The sequence below is a fragment of the Pinus tabuliformis genome, chromosome 3_2 (genome assembly GCF_031772625.1).
Source record: "Pinus tabuliformis cultivar Carrire ecotype Pingquan chromosome 3_2, CPIR1, whole genome shotgun sequence".
Taxonomy (NCBI): Eukaryota; Viridiplantae; Streptophyta; class Pinopsida; order Pinales; family Pinaceae; genus Pinus; species Pinus tabuliformis.
Genome location: NC_142302.1, coordinates 174,238,297 through 174,264,215, shown reverse-complemented (window position 1 = coordinate 174,264,215; position 25,919 = coordinate 174,238,297).

The following is a 25,919-nucleotide window of genomic DNA, read 5'->3' as shown; positions in this document are numbered from 1 at the left end:
CCGAGAGAATGGGAAAATTGAGCAATTATGGACAAGATTTTTTTTTACTATATATATATATATAGATATAATAAATTCCTCAATTTCCCTTCATAGCTTCCTCTCATGGCATCAAAATCTATGTAGGCCTTCTACATTAATTTAGTTGTGGAAATATTTAAAAAATTAAACTTATTATATTAATCAAGAGTTTATCAAAATACTCATGGTGGAAACTCCAACAACACAAGTCATAATTACAATTACTTATTAGGGCTCAAAAAGGGGTGTCACAATCCCCTCCATCTTCATTGTCCTACTATATGTAGTAGAATTTATGTATATCAAACAAAAAAGGGTATGCTTTTTTCATGGAATCCTCCAATTCCCATATGGATTCATCTTCCCCAAAGTGTCTCCACTAGACCTTTACCTGCACGATGGCTCAATTTTAGAGAAAGGTCTCCTTCTTGTAGAGTATACATTGAGTTTCTAGTTGAACCTCTCCTCTCGGTTCCACTTGAATGACAACCCAATCAATGATATGATTATCGTCATATTTCTTAAGAAAAATTACATGTAATACATTATGTGTTTTCATGATAGGCGATAGGGAAATCCTATATTCTATTGGTTCCACTCTCTCTAGGATGTCAAAGGGTCCACAATAATGTCGTGCCAACTTGGAATATGTTTTCATTCTCAAAGATATTCTCTTGGTTTTGATCGTGAGATATATATGTTCTTCTACTTGACATTCCTTATGAGTTATGTTCCAATCTACATAATTTTTCTATCGGTCTTGTGCCACTTTCAAATTATTCTTGATCTTTGCCACTTCCCACTTCATATCTTTTAATAGGTCTAGTCCAAGTGTGATTAGATCCATGGGATTATCCTAGCTGATTGGGATATTACACTTTTTTCCATATAACACCTCATACAGACTTAATTTTTTTTACTTATGGTAGCTATTATTATAGATAAACTCTATTAAGGTAAGTATTCTTCCCACTTCTTGTGCCGATGCATAATATACATCCTTGACATATCTTCTAGCACTTTGTTCACCCTCTCTATTTTTCCGTTTGTCTACGGATGGTATGATATGTTCACAACTAATATGTCCCAAAACCTTGAAATAAATATTTCCAAAAAAATGAAGTAATCTTGACATCTCAACCATATATGATGGTATTAGGCACACCATGAAATTTGAAAATGTCTTTCATAAAAATATTGGCAATATCAATTGCTTTATAGGTGGATTTCACAGGAATAAAGTGAGCTTCTTTGCTCAACTTATTGATCTGGATTTAAACATGAACACAAAAAATTATAGATATAACCATAAATACCAAGATGCAGTAGAAATAACACTTCCTTTCATTAATATCAAATACTGAAATATGCTTACAAACATAATGGAAATAAGACTAGCTCGGACCATGGTAGCTTATCTCTGAGAAGAGATGTGGCAGCTACATGCCTCTAAATTGTGTTATAATGAGGCTCAAAGTCCTATTTATTATTGAGAAACAATGGAAAACCATAAACATCCAAAAACCTAACCCTAGGAGATGAAGCGCCAAACTATGGGCCCCGTTTGGGTAAATTGGTACATCAACTTCGCAGGGTCGTAACTTTGGCATGTGATCTCCGTTTGACACACACAATACCTCATTAGAAAGATCTATTCGAGGACTACAAATTTTGAATGAACAACATCAATCAATGCCCCATGTTGGTCCCATTTTTCCAAAAATTGTCGTTTAGGGCCTCAAAACAACTTCAGAATTTCAAGACCCAAAAAAACTGCCAAAAATAGTAAATTGTGCTACAAATAAGGAAATTAAAAAACTAAAAGAAACAATGGTTGGGGTCCAAGTGGAATAGCTGAGTGGCCACCAATATCCACCTGGATCATTCTGTTATGAAACCAGCTCAAGAAAAGATAGAAAAGATAGATCAACGCCTTAGAATTCAGCCTCTTCGAGGGGGCAACCTCCTTTACATTACATAAATGAACAATTCTTGGATGATACAAATGAAAAGACCTCCTTTCTATATATAGGAGTCTAAGGGGTCATAAAATAATCAGAGCCGACATAACAATAATAATGTAAGGGCACAATAATAACAATAGTGGGCTTCTATGTGGCATAATAGTAACAATATGGGCACTACATGGGTACATCAATATAATAAGTGGGTTGTACTAATAACAATAAGTGGTTACACTAGTAGTATAGGGGCCTAACATGTTATGAAACCAACTCAAGAAAAGATAGAAAGATAGATCAACACCTTAGAATTCAGCCTCTTCGAGGGGGAAACCTCCTTTACATTACATAAATGAACAATTCTTGGATGATACAAATGAAAAGACCTCCTTTCTATATATAGGAGTCTAAGGGGTCATAACATAATCAGAGCCGACATAACAATAATAATGTAAGGGCACAATAATAACAATAGTGGGCTTCTATGTGGCACAATAGTAACAATATGGGCACTACATGGGTACATCAATATAATAAGTGGGTTGTACTAATAACAATAAGGGGTTACACTAGTAGTATAGGGGCCTAACATGCCCCTCTCCTTCAAAAAGCGTTGTCCTCAATGCTTGAGTAGTTCTTGATGCTTCTGTATAAAATTCTTGTCCTCCCATGTGGAATCTTCAGCGGGTAAGTTCTTCCACTTGATGAGATACTCTGAAATTGATCGATTTCGTAGCTTTCGGGTTCTTGTTTCTATGACTGCTCCAAGTTCCAATATGATTTTTCCTTCTTCAATTTTGGCAATATTGTTTGAATTGGGATCTTTTGCAACTTTTGAATAAATGGCCATACTTCTTCGTCCTTCTTCCATTCATCCCTTGCTTTGTTTATCCAATTTGGTTGGATAATAGAAATAGCACAAAACAATGCTTCCACATCCTCATCCTTGAAGAGTCTTCCCATTCGGTAAGGTCGCCATTTTTTAAGTGCATGTAGTATTGCCAACATTTCCTTCTCATAAATAGCTTGCTTGAGATGTAGCAGTAAAAATACCCAATCACCTACATCAAAACATTTTTCACTACGATGTTGATCTACCTGTTGTTTCGTTTGATTTTGCACTGAAGTGGCGTTATCCTTTAAAAGTTGGAGAACTTGTTGTTGATGCTCGATGTGATCTTTCTCTGCTTGAACCTTTTTCTTCTTGATATATCCTTCTATCTCTAGATTTTGAGGAGTGGTAATTTCTTCCAATCCTTTACAAGATATGGTTGGATTCATTTCTTGATGCTTGATGTGATCTTTCACTTCTTGAACATTTTTCTTCTTGATATGTCCTTCTATCTTGATAGTTTGAGGAGTGGTAATTTCGACCAATGAATTACAAGATATGGTTGGATTCATTTCTTCTTTCTCGATGTGATCTTTCACTTCTTGAACATTTTTCTTCTTGATATGTCCTTCTATCTTGATAGTTTGAGGAGTGGTAATTTCGACCAATGAATTACAAGATATGGTTGGGTTCATTTCTTCTTTCTCAATGTGATCTTTCACTTCTTGCACCTTTTTCTTCTTGATATGTCCTTCTATCTTGAGAGTTTGAGGATTGGTAATTCTTGCCAATGCCTTACAAGATATGGTCTGATTCATTTCTTCTTTCTTTGGGGTGGGGTCCTGGCGTATATCTTCTTCTTTTGATGTTTCTTGATCCTTTTCTTCCTCCTCTTCATATTCTATGTAAAATAATTTCCTCTCAGCACACTTATGACCTTTAGTGCATTTGCTATCACAATTGTAACAAAGCCCTTTTTCTCTCTTTTCTTCCAATTGTTGTGGTGTAACCCTTGTAGGTTGTGGAAGGCTAGGAGAAACAACACTTCCACCTTTATAGTTGTGAGGGGTATGCTTCTTGGTTTCCATAATTTTTCTTTCCACTATGTCACAAAGCCCTTTTACTCTTTCCAATTGTTGTGGTGTTGCTCTAAAGAAGGTGTTGCTCTTTGTATCCTCATAATGTGCTATCATTTCCTCCGTGAAAATTGACCACGTAACAAGTTTTTTACGAGAACAAAGCCCTTCATACCATAAAAATTGATCCGGTTCTAAATATGAAGATGCAATACATACCTTTTGTAACAGTGGTACACCATGTAGGTCAAAATATTGCTCCATCTGAAGTATCCAATTTACCGGATCCTTGCCATCAAACTTCCTCATCTTGCTTTTTCTTGATTTTAGGAGCTCGATCTTGAAATGACTGTAACTCTGTACTTTTGGATCTTTAAGTTCTGAAATTGCAACTTGTAGTAGCCCTCTGTGTGCTCTTTCCAATGCCACAAGTCTGACCCAAATTGGATTCTCCAAGGAAGAGTTATGCGAAATCTCCCACAGTGACTTGATTATAGACTAGTTCAGTAGAGCGAACTTGTACGACGTGCCACGAGTCATTGTTTCGACCTTTGGATTTGAAAAATGCATACAAGAAACTACAGTCCGTCCTATTTTGGTACCTTCTTACGAAATTTCAATCTGATCCTCAGAGAGAAAGTTATGACGATTTTCCCCAGGTCACCTGTTTGGAATGTAATTCAAGAGTCTGCAAAAAGACCAACTTCCTCAGATCATATCTCCGCAAATATAGCGCGAAAAGCTCTGAAATTCGGACCCAAGGTTCAGCGTGATTTCTTCTCAAACAGGTTTTTGTTTCAACTTTTGAAACGTCACATAAAAAAAGTTATAGTGAAAATGCCACGATGACCTGTTTGGAGTAGCGAAACCCTAGAATCCAAAGCTTTGATACCAAATGTTATGAAACCAGCTCAAGAAAAGATAGAGAAGATAGATCAACACCTTAGAATTCAGCCTCTTCGAGGGGGCAACCTCCTTTACATTACATAAATGAACAATTCTTGGATGATACAAATGAAAAGACCTCCTTTCTATATATAGGAGTCTAAGGGGTCATAACATACTCAGAGCCGACATAACAATAATAATGTAAGGGCACAATAATAACAATAGTGGGCTTCTATGTGGCACAATAGTAACAATATGGGCACTACATGGGTACATCAATATAATAAGTGGGTTGTACTAATAACAATAAGGGGTTACACTAGTAGTATAGGGGCCTAACACATTCCTCCACCCTTAAGAAGCAATGGTCCCTATTGTCTTGAGTTCCTCCATGAGATGAGGAAACTTCTACTGAACTTGGTCCCTGGTGAAGGAGTTGGCCTACTTTGACAACTCGATATAGTTGGATCCTTTTCTGTCGGGTGTTCTTGATATGCGTGTACATGATTCGATAATTTGTGGCTTGTTCCATGCAATCTAGGTTTAACTCTGTAGGTGTGAGATGTTTGCAATGTCTGATGTGTCCAACAATGGTGGGAAGTATGGTCGAAGGTGGTCGACATTGAACACTTTGTGCATGCCAAGGAATGGGGGAATGTTGAGCTCAAATACATTATCTCCCACAACCTTAGTAATGGTGTAAGGACCATATCAGAGTGGTATGAGTTTTCGATAGGCTTCGGTAAGGCATTCCTTCTACAAATGCAACCAGACTTTGTCGCCCACCTGAAACTTGTGTGGCACCTGATGTTGATCATGTCGCTACTTGTACTTGGCATTTGATTTCTCTAGAATGTCATGGACCTGGTGGAGGATATGTTGGATGTGATCAATGAAGTTGTTTTCCTTATCGAATTTCGACTGGACATGAGCCGAATCTTCCTGAGTAGCTGCAAATGGTATGTCCACATCAATGGGACATAATGGCTGGAATCCCAAGCCCACTTGAAAATGGTTGTGGCCAGTCAAGTTGTGGAGAGCCCGATAGTTGTGTTGTACATAGGGGAGGCTCTCATCCCATGTGCATGGATGCTTTGAGTTGTACATGCACAAAATGTGTACGATCATCCTGTTGACGACCTTTGTCTAGCCATCAGTTTGGGGATGGAAAGTTGTGGACTTAGTGAGCTTGGTGTCCAGCATCGACCAGAGACTAGACCAAAATGTATTGAGGAACCTGCTGTCCCAATCTAAGATGATAGACTATGGGATCCCAAAGTGTACCCACACTCGTTCAAAGAAGAGTTTAGCAGTGTCTTCTGATGTGATATTCTTCTTGCAGGGCGCCATAATGGCCATGTTTGAGAATCTGCCGACGAACACAAAAACACAGTTGTTGCCATGCTCAGTAGAAGGAAGGCCTGACATGTAATCCATGGAGATGGATTCCCAAGGTCGACTAGGGGTAGGTAGCGGAGTATAGAGGCCTTGCTTCTTGATGGTTGGTTTGGCAATGACACATGCAGTGTATGATCTAATGTACTTCCCAACATCCTGTCGATGATTAGGCCAATAGAAATACTTCTACAATACTACCACCATTTTCTTGACCTCGAAACACCCAATGCCCCGACTGTAGTGCGCTTCCCAAATAATCTTGGCATGCTTGCTTGAAGGAACACAAACGTGTCCTAGGTGGCATAGCAGGGCATCCTGGAGGTGAAAATATGGAACTTGCTGACCCTCCAAGAGTGTCTGGTATGTGTGGCCGAATTCTGGGTCACTTTTGTAGAGAAGTGGCCAATTAGAAGTCTCGTTCCCACAAGAGTAGAGCACGGTGGTTAACTCCATGATCAGTGGTCGGTTGAGGCAGTCTACAACAGTATTGTTGCTACCCTTCTTATACTTGATATTCAAATGGAATTGTTGTAGGTATGTCAACCACTTCTGATGGCGATCATTCTACAACTTCCCTTGTGTCTGTATGAACTGCAAAGGTCGGTGGTCTATGTGGATGACCATTTCCTTCCCCAAAATGTAATGCTTCCATCGTTGGTAGGCTTGCACAATGGAATACATATTTTTGTCATAAGTGGGATACTTCCAGACTATGTCTAAAAGTGTCTCACTGTGATATGCCACTGGATTCCCCTGTTGAGTAAGGACTGCCCCAATAGCATAGTCATAGGCATCTATCTTGAACTCAAATGGTTGTTGTAAGTTTGGTAATGTGAGAACTGGTGCATAACAAAGACGATGTTTCAACTTACGAATGCCTTCTGTTGAGATTCAGACCAAAATAATTTTGCTTTCACTCCTCCCTTGGTGACTTGACTCAAGGGCCAAGTGATATGAGAGAATCCAAACACGAACCTGCTATAGAAATTGGCAAGACCCAGAAAGCTGCGGAACTTTGGTAGAGTGGTTGGGGCTAGCCAATCCCGAATGACTTGGATCTTGGCTGGATCCACATGCACCCCCCATTCATCAATAATGTATCCCATATACTGAACCTAGGTCATGCCAAAAGTGTATTTCTCCAAATTGGCACACAACTTGTGTTGCTGCAGTGTTTGGAGAACCTGTTGGATGTGGTGGATGTGCTCTTCCCAACTCTAGCTGAAGATTAGGATGTCATCCAAGTATACCACTACAAATGAGTTGGTGAATGGCCGCAAGATGTCATCCATCAACCTCATGAAGTTTGCAGGAGCATTCGTCAACCCGAAAGGCATAACCAACCATTCGAAAAGGCCCTCCTTGGATTTGAAGGTAGTCTTCCACACATCAGAGGGTTCGATTGGTACCTGGTGATATACAAAATTCAAGTTGATCTTGCTGAAATATTTTACCCCCTTGAGTTGGTCTAGAAAGTCATCAATCTGTGGGATCGGGTACCTATTCTAGACAATGATCTTGTTCAACGCCCGATAGTCAATACAGAGTCTCCAAGTCCCATCCTTCTTCTGTACCAACACGATCAGGCTCCCATAGGGGGATGAACTCGGCCGGATGTGACCTTTTTGCAGTAGCTCTTGGATCTACCTCTTGATTTCGTCGTTCTCTATAATGAAGCACTAAAAGATCGGTCCATTGGGAAACGACGAACTTGGGGTCAGATCGATGGAGTGCTTGACCTGACAGTGCAGAGGCACCCCTGCGGGGAAGCTGAAGATGTCCTCGTACTCCTCCACAAACTTGTCCATCTGTTGTTGTCATGTGGAGGGAACCTGTCTGGAGGTCATGGCCACCATCTTCTTCTTTCCTTGAGGGCGTATCACGAGGAAAACAAATTTCCCAGTTTTGGAAATAAGCTTACTGCACTGTTTTACAATAACCAAAGAGATGGTGGTAGGCTATGCTACCTCCGGTATCCTGTACAACTTATTTCCCAAAGTAACAATAATAGCATGAGGTCTTGACTCATACACAACATGTCGCTTCGACAAGTATGGTTGGCCTAATAATACATCACAAACATCAAGGGGAGCAACGTCACATAATACCTCATCCATGAAGGGCTTGATGTTGTATGGAAGGTGGCACTGTTGGTTCACGCGGAGATCCCGTCCTTGGTGTACAATTGTGGGTGTGTTGTGGTCGGTAAGCCCAGCCGCCTCACGACCTCTGCCGAAACTAGGTTCTTTTGGCTCCTGTTGTCGACAATGAACTTTAGTGGGGAACCCTTTAGCCACATCTAGAAGTGGAAGAGGTGCTCCTCCTCCTCTGGATCTTCAGGTTCCTCCTTCTGCATCTTTGTGGTGGAAACAGTAGTGTTGGGCTCCGCATCGATAATATGCTTCCCTTTATCATTCCCCTTGTCGAGTTCTGACTCAGAGTCAGAACATGCATCTGATTCTGAAGCCTTCAGCTCGACCACAATTGACTTCCTGGCCCGACACTCACTTGTGTTGTGAGTGGATATCTTATGGAACTCACACTACTTTCCCATGTCCTTCTTCGGCTTCGCAGTGTTGTTTTTTGCTTGTGGCTTTGAAGGGTTGTCTTGGGCTGCCTCGCCTTTACTTTGTCATTTGTTCTGTTGTCTAGGGGCACCTTTCCCTTCCTTTGGATTCATAGATCCAAAGTCTCGCTTCTTCTATCTAAACTTTTGCTCGATCTTGACGGCGTATCATTACGCCATGCCAAGCGAGGAGATGTCCAGGAACTCCATCTTGTCTTGGATGTACATGTGTAGGCAGCTGTGGTACTTGAGTACCAAATGTTTCTCAGAATACTCTATACCCATGTTTGTGCGAAGGGTATGAAAAACATTGGTAAACTCTGACACATCTTGGTCCCTTCCTTGCCTTAACGTTGTCCACTTTATGTATTTATCCTCATAGCTCCCGACAAGGTAGTACTGCTCCTTGATGGCATCCTAGAACGAACTCCAAGTGGGTGCATCTAAAAACAGTGAGGTTGTAATTTCATCCTTCTGCTCACAGTAGGTTTCCCACCAGTGCTTGACGTGGTGGGCAGCTTTGAGAAGAGAAAAACCTTTTCTCAACTGGAAAAATCATGAACATAAAAATATCCTTCTAGAAAATTTAACCATTTATCTACAGCGTCTGCATCTATTTGGCCCTCAAATATGGGAATGTCAAAGTTTACTTGTACCTTAAAAGGAGTGGGGTCTCCAGAGTGGCTGTTAGATGTGGATGCACCACCAGTCGACAACCGTTGAAGGATCTGGGCAAAGTTATCCATCATCACGTTCCTTTGTTTCTTGAGTGCCTCCTCAAGAAATATTTTGATAAGATCTCATGACCCCTCATCTTTCTTTTCTTCCCCCATGGGTGACCGTCGGGGTTTGCGAGACTAATCTAGCAAAGGTTCAACCAGATCAAGCCCTAACTCCTTATATCCATACCTCGTTGGGGACATGCAAATAAAAACAGAGAAAGAGTAGACCGCTCTGATACCACTGATCCAGATTTAAACAAGAACACAATAAATTACAGATATAACCATAAATACCAAAATGCAGTAGAAATAACACTTCCTTTCATTAATATCAAATACTGAAATATGCTTACAAACAGAATGGAAATAAGACTAGCTCGGGCGATGGTAGCTTATCTCTGAGAAGAGATGTGGCAGCTACATGCCTCTAAACTGTGTTATGATGAGGCTCAAAGGCCTAGTTATTATTGAGAAACAATGGAAAACCCTAAACATCCAAAAACCTAACCCTAGGAGATGAAGTGCCAAACTATGGGCCTCGTTTGGGTAAATTGGTACACCAAATTCCCGGGGTTGTAACTTTGGCATACGATCTCCATTTGACGTGCACAATACATCGTTAGAAATATCTATCTGAGGAATACAACTTTTGAGTGACCAACATTGGTCTATGCCCCATGTTGGTTCTAGTTTTCCCAAAAAACTTCGTTTAGGGCCTCAAAATAGCTCTAGAAGTTCAGGACCCAAAAAATTGCCAAAAATTGTAAATTGTGCTACAAATAAGGAAACTGAAAAACTGAAATGAAAAATGGTGGGGGTCTAATTGGAATAGGTGGGTGGCCACCAATATCCACCTGGATCACTTATCCATCACTACCATGATTGCATCATGTTGCTTGACTATCCTTGGTAATCCAAAGAAGTCCATAGAGATGACTTCCTGCTTCCATTATGGAATTTGCATCGATGATAACAATCTTGTTGGGTACTTATGCTCAAATTTAACTTGTTGGCATTCCACACAGTTTGTAATGTACTCAAAAATTTATTTCTTCATCCTAAAACAATAATATAATTTCCTTTTCGCTGTTTTCATTTTGTGATAACTTGGGTGGCACGGATAAGGCCTCTTATGTAGCTCATCCATCACAAGCCTCTCCAAGAATGCTAATTTGGAATGTATAATCTACCTTTGTACAACAATAAGTTTCCCTTTGTTAACTAATATCCTTCACATCTTGTTCCCTTAGGCTCTTGCTTTAAGAATCCCTTTACACATTTAAAATTTTCATCACCCCATAAGGCATCTTTCATCATTTCTTTGATATTTGATTCACGTGTACTGATTACTTCCATGTGTATCATCTGCATACTCTAGTTGATTGCATTTGACACTTGGTTCTCCTTCTCTTTGATGTGCCTGATCTTGAAATCAAATTCATTAATGAGAGACATCCACTTAGCTTGCCTAAAATTTAATAAGAGCTTATCAAATAAGTATTTTAGCCTGCTATGATCTATCATTAGCACACAATTTCTCCCAAGCAAGTAATGCCTCCACATTTTTATAGTGTGCACAGTGGAGGCAAGCTTTAAATCATGTGTCACATATCCTCATTTAATTTCTTGGATTAATTATTGATCACATTACCTTCTTTCATGAGGACTCTACAAATTCCTTCCTTACAAACATTTGTAAAAACCAAAATTTATTTATTTGAATATACAATCTTCAAGATAGGGGCATTAATAAAAAGTTGTTTTAACTATTGGAATCTTGCTTCACATTCTTTTGACTACACAAATCTCACTCCATTTCTTTTTGGAGAAGTGATTGGATGGCCAATCTTTGAGAATCCTTGAATAAGCCTCCTATAACGTCTTTCCAATTCCATAAAGGATCCCACTTCTACCCCATTCTAAGGTGCAGGGCAATCCATGGTTGCCTTGATCTTCTCGGGGACTACTGCAACTCCTTCTAAAATGACATGACATAAATAATGTACTATCTTTGAAATAAATCTCACTCACTAAACTTGGAATTAACTAGTGCTCTTTTAGTACCCTAAATACTATCTCAAGGTTTTCTTCATGTTCTTCTTTGGTCTTTTAATACACTACGATGTCATCAATAAATTCCAACACAAACTTATCCAAATACTTGTTGAGGATACTATTCATTAGGCACATGAATGTAGCTTTTGCATTGGTAAGCTCAGATGGAACCACTACAAACTTGTAGTGCCCATACCTAGTCCTAAATGTAGTATTATGGATGTCTTCATTCTTGATCCCAAGTTGATGAAATTTGAACCTTAGGTCTACTTTTGAAAATATTGTGGCTCTTCATAGTTGATCAAAGAGGTCATCAATCCTAGGAAATGGGTACTTTTTCTTGGTAGTCATCTTGTTCGACTATCTATAATCAATGCATAATCCGAGGGTACCATCCTTCTTTGTAAAAAATAATGTTGGTGCTCCCCACAAAGACACACTAGTCCTGATCTACCCTTTTTCCAATGTCTCTTTCAATTGTATCTTCAATTCCACCAATTTAGATGTACTCATCCTATAAGGTGCCCTAAACATATCCACAACTCCTAGCATAAATTTTATTGAAAAATAGATATCTCTATTAGGAGGTAGTCCTGATATTTTCTCTAAAAATACATCTATTTACTCTTGTAGCACCAATGGGTCTTCAATTTCACCTTGTTATCTTCAGTTGAATCTATCACATGTATAATATAAAATAAATGCCATTTTCTGCAACATTTCTTTAATTTCATTGTTGAAATCTACCTTACTAACATAGGCTTTAACACTCCCTAAAGGATCTTATTTTCCTTCATCATCTATGCATTCCAAGGTTTTATTATAGTAGTACAATTTAGCTTTATGCATTTCTAGCCAAACCGTGCCAGTAATATGTCATATGACCCCAAAGGTAGCACATTCAAGGTGGGTTGTGTGTGCAAACCACCCATTTCGAGCTAATAAGTTGTAATAGTTTCAATCACTTGTCTTCTGGGGCTCATAGCTAGTTAAACTAGCCATGACCTTGTATGACTTTTCATTTCTAAAAAAATTCCCTCAAAAATTCTTGGTGCAATGTTATAGCTGACATTAGAAATAGGGTTAATTAAAACTAAAATGGGTAGATGGAAATTATACCTTCCATTTCCACCACTAAGGCTTGATGGGATTCTTCGTGATTTTCCACAATTGCATGGATATGAGTTACACTTCTAGCTACATCATTGATAATAGTGGCCTCTTGGAAATTGTAAACCTTTCTGTTGTCATGCTACTCGTGAGGATAATCTCTTAGTAGGTGCTCTTCCCAATAGACCCAACATTTCAGTGGCCCTTTCTTCTTATCTTTTGCCTTTTCCTTTGCTAGTTTTAATGTCTTATTCCCACTTTGAGTGGGATAATTCTATTGAGGCATAGTTTTTTTTGGAAAAATGGACTTAGCACTCTTTATTGAGTGCTTATATCATTATGGATTGAATCCATTCTTTTTCAACTTAGTTTTATCATTTTTCTTTCAAGTTATATGGGACTCCATTTTGTGCCTTGACTGTTCATAACAATACTTAGCCTTCAAGACAATATCATCCAATGTTTTGGATAATCAAATTCAATCCATCCTAGGTATGACTGTGGCAGCTCACTAAGGAAGTGTTGTATTTTCAACTTCTCATGTTTAACGTATGGCACACATCTCAACAACTCTATAAATCTATTTACCGTGTCATACATATTGAGCTATCCTAATCTAAGTTCATTCTTTGGTTTTAAATTCATAATGCTTCTATGATAAATACTTCTTCCTAAAGTATTTCTCAAACTGTCTCTGATTCATCTTTCTCTCACTAATTTCCTCGACATTCTAAGGTATTCCACCAATTGGAAGCACTTCCATTTAAGTTGAATATTGTTACCTTGGCTTTCATGTTTCCAATGTAATCATGCACAAGGAAATATTTTTTTCCCAGTCCTGATAGCCATACCTTTGCTTCCTCACCCTTCTTGATCTCACTATCAAAGGTAGGTGGCTTTTCCTCCTTGAATTATTCAAGTATGGAACTTCTTGAATGCCTCTTCTTCTTCTTGTAGAAGTTTGAATTATTCTCATTGCTAGATAGCCTTTTAGAATTGTATGCCTCTTCATTAGAGGATTCCACTTATTTGTTATTATCATATGTATCCTTCTTGACACCCCTATGCCTCTTCCTTGATGAGATTTTACCTATGTTGGTTGTTGTTGGCCCATGCTTTTGCATCTCTGATGGGCTTGGTACATTCTTTTAATGATTTTTATCTGCCTTCCTTGCATCTCATTCATGCTGCAACTACATTTGTATATTAGATCAACTCTATAATAGAGCTACATTTATCTCAGTTTACTTCTCTTGGGCACTAATGAGCCTCTCATTGTCTGCCTTGCAGCTTCGAAATTTAGCCTTCATGCATCTCACTGTCTTTGCCAAATATGGAGGGATTTCACCAACTTTCCTCTCATTTGATTCCTCGTCCTTGCTACATGAGGTTCCTTCCATTTATGTTGCACCCTACTACTAGTAGTGCTTTTCTTCTATGTGTTAAAAACAACATGCCACAATTAGTTCATTAGAAATTAAATTTTCACTCAATTCATTGCCTTGGTAGTACATACATTGGCATGTAATAGCATAAGATTGAGGCTCCACTTCAAGTACAAGTAACACTCAAATCTTTTTTAGTATACCAATTGATTAATAAGTTCACAAGGAAATCAATCTTTCTAACATACTTCATAGACCTTGAGCCTTATCCCATTTACAATTCAAAATTTGTAAACAAAATGATAATCAGAAAATTTAAATAGAAACTTCAACACTTCCATCATAATTTGGATTTATAATCTGTATTCAATAAACATCATCTTTCATTTTCAAGTATTAAATCTGAAACTAACAAATCACTACAAAAATCATTTTACAATATAAAGAAAACATTCTCATTATCATTCACCAATTTGTCTCTCTCTTAAGCCCATTTAGCATAAGTGCTAAAACTTGCTCTAATATCACTCTGTAACACACCCAATCCCCTCTATACCTCAATGAGGGTATAGGGTATATAGACCCAACCCCCCAAGTCACCACAAGGAGGTGGAGATATCCACATTCTGCCTCTTTAACTTAACTTAAATACCCTTTTTGATGTCACCATTGTCTTATGCTCATTAATATATTTCTCTCGATATTTATTTTTTATCTAAATCTTAGCCTGTGATTCAAAGTTATGGTCTCAGTAAAAATTTGTACCTTATGCCCTGTCAACCTATCAATATAGCTGACACATGGAAGGTGTCATGGAAACCTTATGTCCAAAAGTCATCACTATAGGGGTGCCACATTTTCAATCCTGGACATGTCAAATTCCCTATGAACAATGAGTTAACATCTAAATTTGGGTTTCTGGAAAAATACTCCATGCTTTGCAATCTTAAATTTCTAGACCTTAGATGGTGCTTGATCTATAATTGAAGATTGAATGTGATATACAAATTGCAAGTGAAATTTTATATGTGTTTTGGGTAATGGATCAAGTTAGTAAACACATAAACAAGTGATTTTTAAACACAACTAACAACCAAACAGAGACAATAAACCATTTCAGAAACACATAACAACAAAACATGATAAAGGACTTCACCTGTCTCTTGGGATACATCTCCTGATCTAGCTTCCAATGCAGGACCTCTTTCATTATGCTCAAAAATATGTGTTTACATGAATTTGCAGTACTCAAAATGAAAAATAAATGTCTCCAATGGACCTAAAACTATCAAAAACCCCCATTTGGGTTATGATCTGCACCTCATTTGGCCAAAAATTTAGAAAGTTATGCCCATTAGAAGTTTTTTTTTCCAAATTCCATAGCTACTCATCCTACAATTCGATCCAAATCTGGCTTGAGTGCCCAAAACTCGGAACCAACGTGTAAATTTGTCCTATAATCGCACCCGACAGGTGAAATTGTATGTAACAAACCTGGTGAAAATTACCTGTAGTAAAAGTTAAAAACAATAACCACGGTTGATAGGACACTTATTCCAAGCTGAATGTTGGGCAAGACATTCGAGTGGGTGTTCACTTGATTGTTTATCGCTAAGGAAGTTGGCAAAGGCTTTGGAAAGGAAAAATAACATTTTTGGCATATTTATTTATGAAAGTAATGGAAATTAGGAGAAAAGGAAGATGAAAGGTCACAAGTTGCATGTGAGGAGGAAATTGAAGGAAAATAATGGAAAATGAAGAAAATAGATGCCTCATTCATAAAAAGGCTTCTGAGGATCAGTTCGTAACCTTTTGTCAGTTGAGTTTTGGAGCTCTCTCATTATTCTCTCTCTCTCTCTCTCTCTCTCTCACTCTTGGACACTTAGAGTTCTCTTGGAGCATTTTGGCATTGGAGAAAGAAAGGAAACGAAGGCAAGAGGAAGCAAAGATCAATCAGGGAAAGGTAGGATCAAGCAACTACAAGCAGCTTCATTGCAGGTAGCAACTTGCATGTGTATTTTACTTGCTAGATTTGGCATGCATTTCATTTCATGTGGTTCTTTTCTATCATGGCATGGGTTTTTCCAGCTATAACAATATTTTCAGCCTAGCCTTGCCATTTTCGGATAACCATGGTGCGATGGGGTTCTCATGTTTTGGTTGAGCTGGATTGCTAGATGGATTTAAAGCTGAGTGGGATGGATATATTAATGATAGATTACATGGCCTAGTGGTCCCTGAACCAAAATATGGATGACAGTAAAGCCACCGGCCTAGTGACCCCTAAGTTAGATTGTGGGTTGCGGTAAATCCAGGATTGTGTTGCCTCGGTGGGCCTAGGAATCCTTTCCAGTGAATGACAGGATATACGACAAAGCCAAGAGGTGGTTTTCTCTCCGTTGGGCCTATTAATATAAGGTTTGGGATATGCGGTAAAGCCTGGAGAGTGGGTCTCGGTTTAGGGCCCAGTGATCTAGGTTTTGATTGAAGTAAAGCCTTAGAGACTAGGAGACAAAAACATTCCTCACGGTGTAAGTGGAGAAATCTGGTGGCATCCATGTTTGTTTGGCATGGTGATCGGGTGGATTTCATGGTAAAGCCTATTATGATGTGTTCATTATGTTGGCCTAGTGATCTAGGATGGATTACAATAAAGCCTAGTTTCTATTGATGAGAGTGAGGTGGTTTAGCCTCGGTATGCCTTGGTTGGTTCTTTTGGTTTGAGTCGCACATTCATGCTTGGAATATGGCATGAGTTTGAAAGGCTAAAGAGAGATTTGGCTCAACCATTCTATGGTCGGGTGGAACGTGGTAGTCCCATCTCCGGTTGGTTTATTGCATTCGTTAATGAGAAATTCATTCCCTTGATTTTCATGTGTAAATGTATTGATGTATATGTGGATTTCATGACTGATGTGCTTATGATATTTCTGTCCTTATTATGATGGTTATATGTATATTTTATGACAGCAACTATGTATGGCTCTTAGCAAGTTTTTACTTATGAATGAATGGATAATGTATCTATGGCCCAATAGATGATAATGCAATGAATGACATGAGGGAACAATAGTTCATAACGATTCTTAGATAAGTATGAGATCCCTACACTAAATTTTGTTGTTTACACTTGTAGGTTACATGTTGATGATATGTTTGACGAAATTCCTGTCATGGCTAGTAGGGGTTTCGTTAAGGTCTTGTTCAACTTATTGATTTGGCATCATTGTGTCCCTGTACTTTTACTGATTTTAAGCTATCACTCCATTTTGGGCAGTGACCTGGGCATTGGGCCTGAAAAATTGGCTTAAATCTCGAGGTCACTGGCACATAACTATTAGGATATTCCGACACATAGGAAATAATTAAGTATAACTTGGTCTAGTGTATAGTTAGGTAAAGTGTGTTTCTTCAGTAAGTACTTTTTGTAACTTACAATCCGACGGCCATAATATGTTCTAGACATGAAGTGATCCAATGGTTCATTCTCTCCTCGGTATTATCGACACTTGATCCATGGCTTAACACTCGATTGGTCCATGATCTCTATTTAAAGATCATGGAGGGTCATTTGTTAGCTTTACGTTCATGAGAGAATATTATGTTAATTTTCTTTCTTTTACATTAATAAATTGTCTGAAGTGGCTGTGTTGGCTCAGGCCGTGGATTGTTTCCCTCTTTGAGGGTTTTAACCACGTCAATAATATTGACATACTGATCTATGATCTGTTTGTGAGCGGTGTCCTTTGGTGTTCTATCTAAGGAACTTACCCTGTAAATTCCTACATGGTATCAGAGCTATTCGAGGGCCACATCTCTTGGTGATCCAAATCTGAAGCCGGTACAACTGCATCCGACTTTATTTTCCTAGATCTACTGTTTCTAATTGCTTTCGGGCCTAGATGGCTACTCTATTGTGTTAGGATCGTTTGTTCCAGTGAGGAATCCCTTTCGTTTCACACGAAAATGTTTCCGGTAGCCCTAGCTATGTCATTTTTAAGATCTGGAGGTATACGATCTTTATTTGTAGTTACAGTTATTTGCTCCGCGACTCTGTGTGATCTGGGAAAACCAGAAACAAAAAGAAATGATTTTTCTCATGTGTATGCTCTTTTCCGATGTGCCTTGGTGTGATCTTGGAAAATCAGAAACATTGAGGAAAATATATAGTTTTTGGCCAAAGCTAAGTTAAAGCCGCTTGGATACATTTGCTTGTTCGCTTGGTTTGTGTGGTTTATTTTTTGTTTTGCAGGAAAAAACAAAATTTTCAAGTAAGCACACACCCCAAAGCTTCAATGAAAAAAAAAAGAAGCACCTTCTTGCTTTCCAAAAATTACTAACCTTTTAAACTAGCTCACTTGGTCTAAAGTTACTTTATGAGAATAGAGGTCTTGGGTTCAAGTCTTTCTTTTTGTTGAGTTACTTTTTAAAAAACACATGTAATTTTTGTTTTAAAGTTACTTTATGTAAAACTGTTCTCACCCATTATAAAAAGTGAGTCACTTATAATTCTAAAATCACTTTATCTTTTATTTAAGTTACAATTTAGTGGATAGTTCATAAAGTACCATTGTAAAAGTGACTTTCACTTATTTATAAAAGTGGATCACATAAAATAATATTTTTTAAAAAGTGAGTTAGATTAAGTTTGGAAGAGGGGGGAGGGGGAGTTTAAATATATCATTATCATCCACTTCTAAACATTCACGTGGTTCGTTGGCATCTTCAACAACTTTTCTTCAAAAAACCATAACTTCTTCATCCGAAAGCCATTTTTAGAGTTGTTTTTTTTTTTAATCGGCCTAATTTTTCGAGATCTTTCCATTTGAACACTTAGTTTCAGCATATACAACTTCAATTTATTTTAAAATGAAAATTCCATGCCTAGTTATTCTTGACAACACCAACTACTTCCAATGACTATCCTACATTGTGGATTTACTTAGAAGTAAAGGTCTTTATAGAATAGCCTCAAGCCAAGAGTCTAAACCTCAAGATGAAGATAAGCAAGCCAAATGGGAAAATAAGCAAGATCAAGCACGTGGGTTGATAGGGATGTCTATTTCTCCAGACCTTAGATTCCATATCGCAAAAATTGATACCCCCGATGAAGCAATGAAAAAGATCAATAAAGTTTTTGGAATTAAAAATGAAATTAGAGCCCATCAACTCGAAAATGAGTTGTTTACGTTGGACCCCAATAATTTTTCTTCCATTGAAGATTTTTTGTCCAAGTTCAAGACCCTTAGACTTCTCTTGGAAGGTGTTAAGGTTAATAAAAAATATGGTAGCCTTATCTATTCCATTCTTACTAAGTTAGGACCAACCTACTCTGTGTTTGTTTCCACCTTCCATTCTACTAGAGAAACCTTTATTTCCCAAAGACAAGACTACAAGTCCCCCTCTTTTGATGCCTTTTGTGATTTTTTAATGAGAGAGCAACAAAAAATCTTACATCTTGGTCTTCTTAATACTGGAAACTCTTCTAAGAAATCCTTAGCAGCCCAGCAACAACTAATTTCAAAGAATCGTAATAAGAAACACCCTAAAAAGAATGGTCCTAAAGCAAACAAGGGTCCTAATTAATTTTAGTCTCACAATGAAAAATCAACTCAAAGGGAATAAGACTGATAGACATTACAACTTTTGTAATCATGACGGCCACTTAGAATCCAAATGGTTTATGAAGATGGAAGCCTTGGAAGCAGCAATGAAGAAGCATAACATCCATTTCGAGCACTCTTCAACTTCAACTTCATCTTCAGGAATAACACTTTATGCATGTGGTTGTCAAGCATCTCGGTCTGAATATGAACTAAATGTATCTTTTTCTTCTCATTCTCATGAGTGGCTCATTGATTCTAGAGCTTCTTATCACATGGTAAAAAACAAAGTCATGTTTTCTTCTTTAAATGATTGTAACACCAAAAATATGTATGTTGGTGATGATATATCTCTTAGTGTTGTAGGGACTGGAACTATTCATCTAGATAATGGTCAATTTAATGATGTATTATGTGTTCCTACCTTAAAGCCATTAAATTTTCACCTCATGATGTTTTCATTAAGGACCTAAGAGATCCTAGATAGATTTTAGCTACTAGCATCACTGATGATTCTACAAGGTTGTATAAGTTTAACAAATTTTGGTCATCAACTATTCCCTCAGTATTTGTTGCTCATAATGATGAAGTGAGCAAACTTTGGCATGAGCAATTTGGTCACTTAAACTATGGCTCCCTTCAAAATATATGTAAAGAAAATATGGTGATCGGTCTTCCTATGGTATCTTGCAGAGATGGTGTTTGTTCTGGATGTGTACTCGAAAAACATCATCAGTATAGTTTTGAAAAATGTGCCTCTTGGAACACCTCAACCCCATTACAGCTTGTGCATAGTGATTTATGTGGTCCACTTCCAGTTGTTTCATTCTCTGGCTACAAGTATTTCTTAATTTTCATTGATGATTTCTCCAGATGCACTTGGGTATACTTCTTAAAACTCAAGAGTGAAGTCTTTAACATATTATTGGTTCTTAAGGCCTTTGTTGAGAAACAATATGGACATCAAATTCTTAAGATACGATCTGATAACGATGGAGAATATCTTAACAAAAAATTCATCAACTTTTGCACCGAGCATTGACTTCAATTACAACATCTTGTTCCATATACTCCACAAAAAAATGGTGTAGCTAAAAGGAAGAATCACACCTTAAAGGAAATGGCTAAATGTATGCTTCAATCTAAAGGACTTACTCTTAATTTTGGGTAGAGCCAATTAACTGTGCAAATTACACAGTAAATCGCACTCCTACTAAGGTGTTAAAAAATATCACTCTAGAAGAAGCATGGAGTTCAATTAAACCAGAAGTAAGTCACTTTCATGTTTCTGGAAGTGAAGCATGGGCCCATATTCCAGATGAGAAACATAAAGCCTTAGAACCTAAGAGTGAAAAATGTATTTTTGTTGGATATTCTGAAGAATCTGTCAAAGGATATAGACTTCTTCAACCTAAATCCAAAAATTTTATCATTAGAAGAGATGTAAAGTTTTCTGAAACTATATCGACCTACGAGACTAGTTTGGCAGATGTGCCACCTTTCTCTATCCATTCTACTTCTGAACATATTCATTCTTCAGATGATGACAACGAGGATGACAATCCTCCCCACCTTCTTAGGATCCTCATTCAACTCCTCATCTTCCAAAATGGGTCCATGCTACTCGAGATGCATCAGGTGCTCTTGCAGGTGATCCTACAAATCAACGTCGTACACATTCTCAGTTCGATAGAGGATCTTCTTTACTGACTCAAGCTTCAACAAATTATGATCCTGACACCTTTGCAGAAACGTCAGGCCATCCAAATTGGGACACAACTATTAATGAAGAATATCATTCATTATTGGCAAATGATACATTGGACCTTGTTCCTCTTCCAAAGGGACGAAAAACTGTTATATGCACATGGGTTTACATAACCAAGTTTGGACCAGATGGAAAAGTTGATAAACATAAAGCTTGTCTTGTTGTAAGGGTTTTTCACAAGTTGAAGGCATTAACTATACTGAAACCGTCTCCTCTGTTGCCAAAATGAACTCTATCTGCCTTGTTCTTTCCCTTGCTGCCTCTTTCAAAGGTAATTCCATCAGATGGATGTTAAATCTGCCTTTTTGCATGGGGACTTGCATGAATAAATCTATATGGAACAACCTACTAGATTTATACAAACAAACTCCAGCCTTGTATGTCGGCATAAGAAATCCCTTATGGTCTCAAGCAAACCCCTCAGGCTTGGTATGCCAAAATGGATAACTTTCTTTTAGATACTGGCTTTTTTAGGTGTCATTCTGACAATAATGTCTACACTCTTAGTGTCAGTCTTGTTAGCCTGTCACCGGTGATCAAATATGCTCTTACAAGGTGTTTTTAGGGTGTCAAATCAAATTTTTGTCATTTTAGTGAGTCTTCAAATAAACATTTGGTCACTGGTTGTTATGTCTAGGTCACTGCTGCTACCTTCACTTACTCATGGTCTTCATCATGTTGAAAAGTGTGCAACAAGAAATACTTGTTGAGAATGCAACAAGATGATGGAGCTTAGTGAAAAGAGCCGCCTTCACTAAGTGGGCACGCAGGTAAATTATGGCACAAGTTCTATTTTTGATCATAGTGTGGGTGATCACAGTGTGGGTGACCACAGTGTGAGTGATCACAGTGTGAGTGATCAAAGCCTATTTTTAGACTGGCTGTCAAAAATAGAAAAGTCAAATATTATTGTCTCATAATAATATTTGGACTATAAACTTGATCTTATTCTCTTGGAGCACTTCAGATGAGCTACGGATGTGGTACATGCAGATCCCAGAAGGAAATACGTGGTTACCTATGGGATGACTAATATTTGCATGTAGGACTTCAGTTAGAACTCAAGTGAGTTGAGTTTAGTGGACTGGAGGTGCAGTTGATGGAGTTGTGTTCAGTTTAGCTTTGTTAAACTAGTTGTATTTAGTCTAACTGATCAATAGACTAGAGATGAGTTGGGTGAATTAGTTATTAATTAATTCACAAGTTATTAACTCATAATGAAACTATAGAATACATCAGTTAACTTAGTTGCATGTCAGTGCATGTTCAGTTCAGCAGGGACAGGTGTTAGAGGATCAGATTGCTATCAGTTGTGACTATAGTTGTGCATGATGATTTGCACAATCAGAGGGATTGAGTATGCCAATGAATTGGCCAATATCAAGAATTGTAGCTTGTGCTCACGTCCAACACAGTGTGAGTGATTATTTGTAGGTCAAATACTAGTTTGGTAAACCATTTTCATCAATTCTTGAGCAGGTATTGAGCAGTGGAGGCAGGCAAGCAGTGGAATAGATTTGGAGATCAGATCTGAGATGTATTGTGTGTAACAGGTGGAGCTGGTACTGGATTTCTTGTGATAAGCATTGTACTTTGTAATGTTACATGATTCAATCAATATAATATACAGATAGTTGGGGTTTTTAGCGAGATGCTTTCCCCGGGATACATACTGTTTTAATGAGTTTGATTGATGCTTCTATGTGCGCCTGTGAATGTTTCTGCTTCTGTAAATTGATGATCAACGTAGAGGAGCTTATGTATTGTGTATGTATTCCGCAATAGCACATGATCAGGATAATCTCCATTGAATATGTGTCATATTATTCAAAATTTCTACATGGTATCGGAGCTGCTTGATTTGTAGAAGAGATTTTTACAGGATATCAAGCGAGGATTGATCATCAGATCTATTATTCAGGAAGTGTTTACATTTTATTTCTTCAGGCAAAGTCTGTAATCGGGCCAGGTAGCCTCTAGATTCATCCTTATTTTGGAAGGTGAGATATCCGGTGAATGCCCAGACAGTCAATCTCTGTACAAGAAATACTTTGTTCTCACGAATTCTAGATCGGAAGCGGTTTTTTTTTTGAGCTGGTGGAATTCAAATTTAATTCCAAAGCAAGAGATAAACTCAGAAACACAGAAACATTCAGTGTGAGAATGGAGATAGTATGCCCTAGTATCTCACGAAGTTCACCCAATTCCGGGATGAGTTGGGAAGTGTGGAGGTGACTGTCGAATGAGGATGGTGAGTCTAGCACTCCTTGACCTTCCTAAGAGTTGGCATAGCTACCAGGACTCGGTGAATGGAAGGGAGAAACTGCCAAGATGGAAGAGACTATGGTCAGATCTTGTGCAGGAGGAGATTAGGCGGAGCACCAGAGACGGTTCTTCATCCATGCAGGATGAGGAGAACTGTGCCTTAGCGAGTAAGGTGAAGAAGGGGAAGGGGAAGGTTTCTCTTTCCGAATCCAATTCTTCCAATGATGGGAAGAAGGTTGACAAGGCGAAGGTGAGATGCTTTCGTTGTCATGAGTTGGGTCATTATGCTACTAATTGCCCAAAGAAGAAGTCCAAGAAGGGATCCGCGAAAGGATCTGAAGGTGAGGCACTTGCTTCACAGTTTGAGTTGGATTTCACACTCTTCGCATGCATGGTTTCATCCATGATGGGAAGTGGTTGGTTTCTTGACAGTGGAGCTTCTTTCCACATGACCAGTGACAAAAGTTTGTTCAGTACTTTGGAGGAGAAAGATCTCCAGATACTCATAGGGATGGGTAATGATGAGAAGTATAGTGTCTCAGGTGTAGGCACGGTTATTTTTCAAAGGGAGCATGGAGCTCGCCTTACCTTGACCGATGTCAAGTATGTATCAGGACTGAAGAGAAACTTGGTGTCGATTGCGATGCTGGAAGACAGAGGCTATGATGTAGTCTTCAGTAAGGGAAAGGTTTTCCTTAGACACATCATCACCAGATAGGTGAAGCAGATTGGTTCACGGGTCAAGAACCTGTATGCTCTTGAGGTTCAAGATGCATGCAAAGCCTTGAGCAGCGAGGCAACTGATGGAGACTTGGTGGTTGAGAGGGAGTGTATATTACCTCTCAACATGCAGAGCCAGAAGAAGTCTCAGACGATTGTGGAGGAGTCACGATTGGTGCAGCAGCTTCAGGAGGTTGTGGAGCAACCACAACAAGGGAAGCTGAGAGGAGATCGAGTAGAGACATCTACTCATGCAGAGACCTCCAGTAGGGGGAAACTTTGAGCTAGGTGGGCTGAGGGATCGCATGCAGCCATACCTCCAGGTAGGAGGTGGGGTGATGTGGATTGATTGTCCCAAGGAGGAGGGGCAGGATCCTTGAGGTACCCAACCTCTTGGATGAGACCTTGCTACGGGAGCCCCAGATGTGTAGTAGTAGGAACTGACTGATTGGGTAGAGACAGATGCGAATGGAGCGGCAGAGAGAGCGACAGTGCAAGGAATCCCAGGACAACACATAGCTAGCAGGCTGCAGCAATGTGAGAGGTACAAGTGTTTTGCACAGTGCTAGGTGGCACAGAGAGGTGTGCAATGGTGAGAGATGCATGGAGATGTTGCAGTAGCGCAGATGTCAGAGAGGGAGCACTTGTCAACAGCAGGTAGAGCTTCAACATCAGAGGGTGTTTCTATCCCAACAGGGAGGTCAGTTGGGAGGTGCAATGCGGATGCAATGCTGGGAGATAGAACCAGCAGCAACATGGATGTAGTCAGAGATCAAAGTGACAGAGGCTAGAGTAGTCAAATACTGAAGAGCACAGAGATGCATAGTTTTCAGTCGACAGAGGAAATAGCAGTCAGAGACTTTGATGACAGAGCAAGTGGACCGGCCAGATGTGTTGCATGGAGAACATTCCAGAGTTACAGGATCGGGTTTGAGAGGAAGCCTTTCTTGTTGAGAGGGAGTGTTGAAAAGTGTGCAACAAGAAATGCATGTTGAGAATGCAACAAGATGATGGAGCTTAGTGAAATGAGTCGCCTTCACTAAGTGGGCCCGCAGGCAAATTATGGCGCAAGTTCTATTTTTTATTACAATGTGGGTGATCATAGTGTGGGTGATCACAGTGTGGGTGACCACAGTGTGAGTGATCACAGTGTGAGTGATCAAAGTCTATTTTTAGACTGGCTGTCAAAAATAGAAAATTCAAATATTATTGTCTCATAATAATATTTGGACTATAAACTTGATCTTATTCTCTTGGAGCACTTCAGGATGAGCTACGGATGTGGTACATGTAGATCCCAGAAGGAAATACTTGGTTACCTATGGGATGACTAATATTTGCATGCAGGACTTTAGTTAGAACTCAAGTGAGTTGAGTTTAGTGGACTGGAGGTGCAGTTGATGGAGTTGTGTTCAGTTTAGCTTTGTTAAACTAGTTGTATTTAGTCTAACTGATCAATGGACTAGAGATGAGTTGGGTGAATTAGTTATTAATTAATTCACAAGTTATTAACTCATAATGAAACTATAGAATACATCAGTTAACTTAG